General features: G+C 41.9%; 1 long non-coding RNA gene across 1 annotated transcript; it reads left to right on the top strand.

The window, feature by feature from the left end:
* The first annotated feature begins 11 nt into the window (after nt 1-11).
* On the top strand, nt 12-9214 carry LOC132359533 (uncharacterized). The gene is made up of 3 exons (XR_009500868.1): nt 12-157; nt 898-978; nt 7869-9214. It is a non-coding gene; the product is annotated as an uncharacterized LOC132359533 (long non-coding RNA).
* The last annotated feature ends 1578 nt before the right edge of the window (nt 9215-10792 follow it).

Here is a 10792-nt window from a genome sequence, read left to right as displayed (position 1 = left end):
GTTCCGGAAATTGTCAGGCGGCTGACCGAAGGGTGTGGTCGGAACTACATAAGGTGGGAGGGAAAAACGGGAGGCAGAATGTAAAGCTGCCTAAAGCGTCTCCCTCGCCTTCCCTCCCTTCTGAAGAAGACCTGCTGGGTGTTCCCTCACCTCTGAGGTGCGTTTTATGGGACAGAGGGAAGTCCATACTGACTCTCCGTTAGGGGTTGAAGCCCTGAAAAGCGTCTGGAGCTCTTACCGGTTCCCGGGAACACAAGATTCAAATCTCTATTTAAATCCTGGCTTCACCACGGATTGTGTGACCTTGAGCGAGTTACTGAGTAGCTTCTGGGTGTTGAATGTACACCGTGTTCCAGGAACTTTGTGTCTATTATTTCATTTAATTCTCACAGTAACCCTGCGACGTAGATCTGTCCCTGCTCCGCAGCAAACCTAGGAGGCAGTGTGGGCGGGTTAAGGCTCTTGGGCTCAAGATTCAGACGGTCTCCGTTTGAATTCTGGCTCCGTTACTTAATTGCGTGACTTTGGGCAAGTTAGATTCTTTGTGTTTGAAGCCTTTCCATATGTACCTGCTTTCGAGGCTTGTTCTGAGGTTAAATGGAGTGCTCGCCACAAGTGCATGACGTGTTTTTTAATGTCATTAATCTCCAACATTATTCGTAGTGATTGGGTTTTGGATTCAACTGTATACCTATATCATAATTAAATTTATTATTGGGTTTTTACGTTGTTTACTGTTTTTTTTCCCTTTTATAACCAATGTTGCTGTCACTGTCATTCAAATCATATATTCCTTCCCTTTTAAAGTACTCTCCTACTTGCTATAAAAAATTTTAAGCTATAACAAAGTTTCTTTGGTCTCAAGGGTACTCCAGGTCTTTTATTCATTTGTTCTAGGAATCCTCATAGTGTTATTTGCTAAGAACGTGTTCCAGAGAACGTGAAGATGTTGAGACTGAACTGAGGAAAGGTTCCAAGGTCAGATAAGTTCGAGATACTGTATTCTGCACATACATCCCAGAGATTCTCGGTGCTACTAGTATAACATTAAAACCACAGGAAATGATTCAGTAAATAATCTCCTTTCATTTTGTTTCCCAATCTGCCTGAATAACAAGCCTCTTTTTTTTTTCTTTCCTATCACATCTGTTAATGTCCAGTGCAATCAATGTTCCATAGAACACAGAGGGCAACTTGCTATATACGTGCTAGAATTAAAGAGAAAGAAGAAGGCAGTCTTTAAAAATCTGACTGATATTTTTAAAAGATTGTTAGAATATCATTAGAAATAATAGATCCTTTATGGAAATGGAGTTTCAGATTGGAATTAAACTTTTGGGGATCCAAGTTTTTGCACAAAAATGTGTTTTGTAAGAAAAGTTAAGGGAAACATATATTTTAATCCTGACTCCAGATGAACTCCTAAGAGAGGTAGGAACTCTCTTGGCCTACATTTCTTCATCTATAAAATAAGGGACTGGTACCAGGTAACTTCTAAGGGTACCTTCTAGTTCTAAAATGTATTTTTTTGGAATACATATTTTGCATATTATTCTTTCATATATGGTATATTCATAGAAAGAAGACAAATCATAAACACATAAAGGAATAATGGGGTTTCATATCATTTTTAAAAATTGTGCTTTCCCATACTTTTAGTAATTCTCTGCATTATGCGGGTACCACTTTTGGATTTAGAGAAATATAAATGTTATTAATTATAATATGACATGATTCTACACCTAGAAGTGGAATGGTTCTGTCCTAGATTCAAAGGAGACTCATCTTGGGAGCCCTTAAAAAATCCTGATGCCTTGGCCACACCCGCAGAGATTCTAATTCATTTGCTTAGGGTGGAGCAAGGTCATCAGTATTTCTGTTTGGCTCTCCAGGTGATTCTCCTTTGCAGCAAGGACTGAGAACCACTGACCTAGAGTGTTTTGTTGCTCTAAAATGACAAGGTTTGAATTTACACAAAGTAATTTAAGCAATCATTAGTTTTTGAGAGCCTCCTTTTATGCCTCCCACTGGGATAAACTTGAATTAGAAAATAATAGAAATACTGAAATTGTAAAAATAAATGTTAAACTTCCTTTACTCTGTGGCTTTGAGCAAATATGATTTTAATTAAAGAAACTGTGAGAAGGCAAACCATGATTCCACAGGTCATATGAGTTGCCTTGTTTGACTTTTACAATCTGTGCCACCTACGCAGTTTTGGTATTTGTTTTCGTAAATATCTTCCCCACCCCTGCCACCCCACCCACCAACCTCTTTAGGAGTCTGAGAAGCTGACTATTTCTAATACTTCATGCCATTCTCTTCAGAGCAGTTGCATTTGGATTGAAACTTGAACAAAGAAATTTCTATTCAAATAGCCAGATTTGCGAGAATGGATCCCTTTAAAGGAAAAAAAGCTTTACAGCTATGTCTTAAGTTTTTGGTTTCTGCCGTTTTACAGTGTCCCTATAATAAATCTATTCGGCTATCCTCAGTGGTCCAACCAGTTCCCCCAGTGTGCTCTAAAAGCTCCTAATCCTTTTGGCATCTTAAATAAAATGGACTTCTATTGCAATCTCCATTTATTTGTGTTATTTAACTCTACTATCATTATTGCCTTCTGAAAAGGAACACCTTACTATTGCACCATTCATGGTGCAGTTTATTCCGTGTCAGTAATGGGGTTTTAACAAGAGGAAACTTTTTCTTCTGTTTTGTCTGTTTGCATTTTCAAACCTCTTTAGTGAAAAAAACAAAAAAATTTTTTTTTTTTTTTAGTAAGATCCTACCTTGCTAGTTCTTGTTGGGTTTCTGCATCATTTCTATGCAGATTACAAATTTTTCAATTTCTAGTTCATGGCTCTGCAGTGTCATGAAATGCTCCTGTCAGCAGTGACATGAACTAATATGGTTCTGGGAAAAGATGTTGGTTAGTAATACCATTCTTCATTAGCAATTACCTTTTTTTAATTTCAGGAAGACTGTTGTGCAATTCACATTTTACCTGCAATTCACAGGTTCCCATTATAGCACTTACCTCCAGCACTTGCTTAGGAAGCTGGGAGGATTGCCATTCCCACAGATCCCATTAAAAGCTAAGAATGACAACCATAGCATGAGTCATAATGATATATCACTGATAGCCTAACATGTTTCTTAAAGCTTGGTTACTCTGGATTCATGCTGGTGATTAATTTCAGCTATCTTGGAGGTGGGCTAAACTGTCTCTACACCAAGGATCTGAATGACTAATCCAGGTCCTTTGTGGCATTTCTTCTTATGTGCTAATTTTAAAAAGCCTCGATTGGTTCTGTTATAAAGCATTGTTTTATAGCTTGAGTTTTTTGTAAGGAGGATTGTCCTCCCAAAATTCATATGTTGAAGCCCTAACCCCCAATGTATTTGGAGATGGGGCCTCTGGGGGGTAATTAGGGTTAGATGAGGCCATGAAGGTAGGGCTCTCATACTGGGATTAGTGTCCTTATAAGAAGAGACACAAGAGAACTTGCTGTGTCACTCTGCCATGTGAGGACACAATGAGAAGGTGGCTGTCTACAGCCAGAAAGAGAGCTCTCGCCAGGAGCTGAATCAGCACCTTGATCTTGGACCTCCCAGTCTCCAGAACTGTGAGAAAATAAATTTCTGTTGTTAAAGCCACCCGGTCTCTGGTATTTTGTTATGGTAGCCCAAGCAGACTAATGAAAGGATGAAGTGGAATTCAGGAGAATTGAAGGAGAATGATAAGTACCTTTTGTGTTTATTGAAGTGCTTTTGAAAGATAGTCATCCGTTAAAACATAAAATAAATGTAGGATTGTTTAATTTGTAGAAGTTTATTACATAAATGGAAACATATTAAATACTGCACTGACTTGTATTTTCACTTAATCCATCTTGGATGTCTTCCATGTCTGTCACTCAGATCTACCTCATTCTTTTTAAAGGCTACAGAGTATACATGGCATGGATGTAGGATAATTTAGTTAACCAGTCCCTAACTGATGGGCATTTAGGTTGTTCCCATTTGTCACTGTTACAAAAAAATGTTACTATGAACATCCCTGGGTAGTTTGTAAGCACAGTTCTGTAGGAGAGTCATACAATTAAGGTCGCTTACCACAGAGGTTATACAGTTACAATATTAATAAATTCAAATAGGCCCTCCAAAATGTGCTAATTTACACTTTTCAAGAGTTTGTGGACTAAATTATTTTTAGTCTTATAGTGAGTTATATAGTGTCCCCCTGAAATTCACATCCACCTGGAACCTCAGGATGTGACCTTAATTGGAAATAGGAACTTTGCAGATGTAATTAGTTTAGATGAGGTCATATTGGATTAGGGTGGGTTCTAAATCCAATAACTGATATCCTTATCAGAGGGGAGGGCACACAGATAGATATATGGGGTAGAAGTCCATGTGACAATGGAGGCAGATTGGAGTACTGCAGCTACAAGACGACGATTGCCAGAGCCACCAGAAGCTAGGAAGAGGCAAGGAAAGAAAGATTCTTGCCTAGAGCCTGCAGAAAGATCATGGCCCTGTCAACACCTTGGTTTTGGTTTTCCAGCCTCTAGAACTGTGAGAGATTGTATTTCTGTTGTTTTAAGCCACCCAGTTTCTGGTACTTTGTTACTATGGTCCTAGGAAACTAATACAAGTGTCCTTCTGAAAGAGAAAATCCATTCAAATGAATTAGGCTAACCAGGGTTAGCTTAAGTGGGAAATAATAACAAATACTAAAATAATATTGCCAAAGCTGCCAAATCAAATCCTAAACTTTAAAACATTTGCACAATTTTAATTTCCTAATTGCTGTAAATTAGTAAAGTGATTTTTAAAATTTATTTATTTATTTTATTTATTTTTGGCTGCATTGGGTCTTCGTTGCTGCATGCGGGCTTTTCTCTAGATGCAGCTAGCAGTGGCTACTCTTCCTTGTGGTGTGCGGGCTTATTGCTGTGGCTTCTCTTGTTGCAGAGCATGGGCTTTAGGTGCACGGGCTTTGGTAGTTGTGGCACATGGGCTCAGTAGTTGTGGCTCAAGGGCTCTAGAGCACAGGCTTAGTAGTTGTGGTGCACGGGCTTAGTTGCTCTGTGGCATGTGGGATCTTCCCAGACCAGGGCTGGAACCCGTGTCCCCTGCATTGGCAGGTGGATTCTTAACCACTGCGCCACCAGGGAAGCCCAGTAAAGTGATTTTTAAAAATTATTTTAATTTAAAAAGACATTTATTAGATAAAATGGAAAATACAAATAAGTAAAAAAGATAATTAACATCCTACCATGCAAAAAAGTGATAATAATAATAATTTTCATGGACATTTTGATTTAGACTCTCCCAGATTTTTTGATTTATATTTTGACTTATTTAACATATGTTTTATAATATGCTCTTCCATGAAGGGCCATGTTTTTATTTTTGTAAAAGGCAAAGAAAAAGTCCGGCTAAATCTTTCAGTTTTTAAAAAAACTCTGATACCTCTGCCAGATATTCAGTTTCTGTTGCTTTCATCCAGCCCTGGCCACAATCATGAGGCACCACCATGTTGCCCCTCACCAATTTCCACAGTCCTCCCCACCCAGCCTACAACTGGAGCCACACCCCATTTCCCAGTACTGGAGCTAGTCCTGCTACCCTTTGTAGATCAGATTATTTCTGTAGAATATTTGTGCTCTCGCCTTTAAAGGATTCAGAGTTTAGGTAAGTTTGGGCAGCACTGCCTCTATCTTTCTATTTTTTTTTAATTTATTTATTCATTTACTTACCTACCTACCTACCTACCTCGCCACGCAGCTTGCGGGATCTTAGTTCCCCCCATCAGGGATTGAACCCGGGCCCTCGGCAGTGAAAGCGTGGAGTCCTAACCACTGGACCGCCAGGGAATTCCCTTTCTTTTAGAGATTCACAATTAATGTTAGTATTTTAAAGACTGAGAAATGCTACAGTAAAGAAATACTTGTTTTATCCATCAGTTACCGAACTTCTTTGGCCAAGGAAGCCTTTTTTTCTTCTTCCTTTTCCCCTCTCTTTTCAATCTATCAACATCTTGCAGAACGGGTGTTCTGAAGAACACAGCTAATTTTGGATAGCCAGTTTAGGTTCAGACTCAATTTTGTTACTGCCAGAGTGGTTTGACCATGTGTCCAGCTCCAAGAAATGGACTTCAGTCTTAGTGATCTTCCTGCAGCTCCAGTCTCTTGAGGCTGTAGACCTCCGTTGCTCTTTCAAGCCCCCTCCCCAAGGACATTATCCTGCTTCTCATGCTTGTTGTCCTGCCCATTTCATTTCCTTCCTGCCTGCACCCTGCCCTTGAATTCCTCTCCGCTATGCCTGTTTGTTATGAGGGCCCTGGAGTATCAAACCCCCAAGCAACTGCATGACTGGACTTGTTTTGTGAAAGGTCATAACTTTCAGATACCCTGTACTGATTACCAGGCTGTCGGCACCACAGCGAGTCTGTCTCCCCAGCATTGGCCCCTCTCCTGGAACTGGTCTAGTTCCAAGACTGCTTTTCCAAGGCAGCAGTCAACCAAATTGTGTTCTTCTCAATCTTAGAAAAATCACTGGACAGGTAAAGTTGGGGGTGGGGAATATTTTGCAGAGAGAGAGCCACAATCAGTGTGCTATATACTATTAGAGTGTTTTACGTAGATTACCCTGTTTCCTGACATCCCCTGAGAGAAGAGTTATCCTCGCTCTGCAGTTAAGGTAAAGATGGTGTAGAAGGGCCCAAAGGCAGTGATCTAGGCTTCTGATAGAGACGAGCCTTGCTCCAAAGCTAGTGTTCTTTCCACTCTAACATGCTGCCCCCTACCATCTTCCAGGTGACAGTATATGTAATTGCAGGAAATCTACTTGGGGAAGGAGGGAAACGGTCTCTTTGGCTTCAGATTTGAAAATCTAGAACAAATACCATCACCCGCTTTCCAGCTGTCGAAGTGCAACAGAGCTGCATCCAAAACAAACTGTTTTTAACAGGAGGATCCCCTACCATTCAACAGCCCCCCACCCTCCACCTGCCAAACAAAATCCAGGAAGCTGCTGCTTCTGCCACCAAGGCATCTGTACCGTGGTGGTATGTGAAACGACCGTGGATCTTGCAAACGGGGAGTGAGCTTTGCTCCTTTCCACTGCTACTGCCTTATCTGAAACTTTCCCTACTGCCATTCTTTCCTTCCACAGTCTGCACAGGAAGGTGGGGAAGGGAGGAGCAGAATAAAAGGGCTTGACTTCTCACTTTGACTGCCAAAGTCAGCTGGAATTTTCCAAGGGCTCTGAGGCTGAGCAGTGGATGTAGTTAGCTATGGAATGGATGAGCTATTGTACTTTACGTCTCTTCACGCTTGGTCCTCTATCAGGCCTGGCATCAGTCTGAGGGGATGAGAATGGCATCACCACAGTAGATGCTCTGGCTCCCTGAACCTCCGGCCTGAAGGACAACATTTTCATACCTCAGGCTCAATCCTCCCTCCCTCCCACTAGTCATCTTGCAACCTGGTGATAGATTAGTCCTCCTAAAGTACTGATTTAACTCTGTCATTTCCCTGCTCAATGCCTATGCCTTGTTTTGTTTTTTAAAGTTTCAACTGCCATTTTTATTATTATGTGCATTTATAGTGATTGGCATTTCAATTAATATTATATGGATTGATCTATGTAATATGATATTTATCTTAAAAAGGCAGTTTACAAAGTTGTAAGGATATGATCTCACTTCTTAAATGTAGTTACATTTGCATAGTAAAATATCTGAAAAAAAAAATATGTTTTTTGTTCTGTTCAAATGGAAACAGTGCTTGTCCGTGAGTAACAGATGGTTTCTAATAGTTTTTTCCTTCCCAAACACCTTTGCTTGATTATTCCAGATCTTCACAACCTGTCAGATGACAGTCTTTGCTCCTGCTACTCTCCAGAGCTCTCTCCACCCCACTCAAATCGGGATAGACGGCGGTCCTGGAATTTATTTTGTACTTCCCCTGTCTGTCTGGAACACCCTGCCTGTCAAAATCCTGTCCAGCTTGTCAGGCCCGACTGCAGCCTTCCTGCATGATCCCTTCCCTGACTCTCCACTCAGAAGCGTACATACAACTTTGCATGAGAGTTCTTTTCTCACATGGGTGTTTATAGTCAGGGTTATTCTACACACCGTCCCTGAATGATGTCCATACCCCTGTGAGAGGGGGAATGTAGGGCAGAAAGGCTAATTCAGCTGCCTGTTCACTCAGATGGAAGGAATATTTAAGGCAGTCAGAAGGAAGCACTGAGGGAATGGCTAGAGAGGTGCACTCCCTTGGAGACTGTCCACTCTTTTTTAATCCCTTAACAACAACAAAAAAAACTTGATTGCGCTCCAAGGGGAAAAAAAATTCAACTTTATTGACTGAAAAATATCAATGAAGAAAACTGACCTGCATTTCATCACTAAAATGGTATATATTTCAAAAATAGCAATATGAAGGCAAATTTCTGTATTTTCACCTTAAGTTATGTTGACATTTGGCAGCCTCATGAGAACTATGGGCCAGAGATCTGTAAACCCCAAAACTAGAGTCTGAAGATGAACCTGCCTGAGACTCTTGCCCTAAGAAGCTCTAGAAATGAGAACATCAAGGCTCTCCTCTGGCCTGCAGACAACCTGGGACCTTGTTGGAGCTGAGATCCTTCTATGTTCACACAGCAGATTCCCTGAGTCCTAGGACTCTGTTACTTGTCTTACCTCATCACCCAGCCTTCCTTGGGGGTAAGAACTGTGCCTTACACTCTTCACCCTCTTCTGGTGAGGGCCCAGCACAGTGCCTTTTGCGTAGTGGATCATCGAGAAATTCCTGTTTGTGACAATGGTGATGAAGAAATAGTTGGAGAGAAAGTGACTTCACCCATGTGTGTTGAATTTTATTTTCTTTAAAACAGCACACCCGGGCTTCCCTGGTGGCGCAGTGGTTGAGAGTCTGCCTGCTAATGCAGGGGACACGGGTTCGAGCCCTGGTCTGGGAGGATCCCACATGCCGCGGAGCGGCTGGGCCCGTGAGCCACAATTACTGAGCCTGCGCGTCTGGAGCTTGTGCTCCGCAACAAGAGAGGCCACGATAGTGAGAGGCCCGCGCACCGCGATGGAGAGTGGCCCCCGCTTGCCGCAACTGGAGAGGGCCCTCGCACAGAAACGAAGACCCAACACAGCCAAAAATAAATAAATAAATAAATTTATTAAAAAAAAAAAGAGTAAGCTGCTAACTTAATTTGACTTAGGAATAGTCTTGCTAAAAAACAAAAAACAAACAAAAAAAAGCACACCCACTTAGTGGAAGTCATACTCCAGGAATGTTCTACGCTGCACACCACTAGAACCCAGGGCTCCTGCTCCCTTTACTCACTCACCCTGCTGGACCCTCTCAAAAGTCCCCTCTGTTGACAGGTATGGCCCCGCACAGCGGCATGTGCCTGCTTGTGCTTGGTACAATCTGAGAAGCTCGCAAAGGCATTGCTTATGCAAGACATATCCTAAAAATATTTCTCCCATCAACCTAAAGTAGTGCCTGAAATTTTCACCATTACTTAATTTTTTTGTATTAAGTAAGGACCTTGTTACTAGAGGGGAAAAATACATTGTTATTATCACCTAATGATATTTTAGCTCTGATTAGTTTATCTGCCAGGCCTCGCATTGCTCTGAACTCCCACAGCCTCTAGGATATACCTTTTATCATTGCATTCACCACAATGTATTGGAATGATCTCTTTCCCTGTTTGTCCAAGCCACTGTGAGCTTCCCCAGGCTATCTCCTGGTACAGTGTCAGCCTGGCACATGATGGGCCCGCAAAAATATCGTTAAACCCAACTTAGGTAGCCCTGGGGAGTTCTGAAGAGAGTGCCTAAAGCAGTGAGTCCAGGGATATGGAGTCTTGCAGTGAGCAACTGGTACACCAAATGCACTACTTGATAGGCTTCTGCAAGGGATGAGAGGCCCACCAGAGACGAACTTGCTCCTGTCACAATTTGGTTAATGTTGACCAGTAGCTTACCTGTGAAGATGGGTGGACTCTGTCTCCACTAAGAGGAAGAGAATTACCCTCAGTAATTAAAATCACGTCAGGGACAGATCCAACCCTAACCTCATCCTCTAGTGTTCGCCATCCCAAAGAAACTGAGCCTGCTTCCTGGGGACAGGGTCCACATCATGCATATTTCTTGTGTTCTTAAGAGTCCAGAACAGAGTCTGGCAAATATCAGGAACTAACAAATAAGAGCTAACAATTATATAGTGCTTACCATGTGCCAGATACATTCCTCTAAGAATTTTATATGTGTTAACTCATGTAATCCTCATAATGGTGAGGCAGATACCATTAACATCCCCATTTTACACATGGGGAAACCAAAGCTCACGGGAGTTTATATGACTTCCCCGAGGTCGCAGAGCTCCAGTCTACCCTTTTAAATATTTTGCCTTAGTGCACTTAAATAGGAGTGAATGAATAAGTCTCTCCCTGCACCATATTTTTTTAAAATAAATTTATTTATTTATTTATTTGGCTGCGTTGGCTCTTCGTTGCTGCGCACGGGTTCTCTCTAGTTGCAGTGCCCGGGCTTCTCATTGCAGTGGCTTCTCTTGTTGCGGAGCATGGGCTCTAGGCGAGTGAGCTTCAGTAGTTGTGGCTCGCGGGCTCTAAAGCGCAGGCTCAGTAGTTATGGTGAATGGGCTTAGTTGCTCCGCGGCATGTGCGATCTTCCCAGACCAGGGGTCAAACCTGTGTCCCCTGCCTTGGCAGGCGGATTCCTAACCACTGTGCC

This window comes from Balaenoptera ricei, chromosome 2 (genome assembly GCF_028023285.1).
Source record: "Balaenoptera ricei isolate mBalRic1 chromosome 2, mBalRic1.hap2, whole genome shotgun sequence".
NCBI classification, from domain to species: Eukaryota; Metazoa; Chordata; class Mammalia; order Artiodactyla; family Balaenopteridae; genus Balaenoptera; species Balaenoptera ricei.
This window is presented reverse-complemented; position numbering and strand designations above follow the sequence as displayed.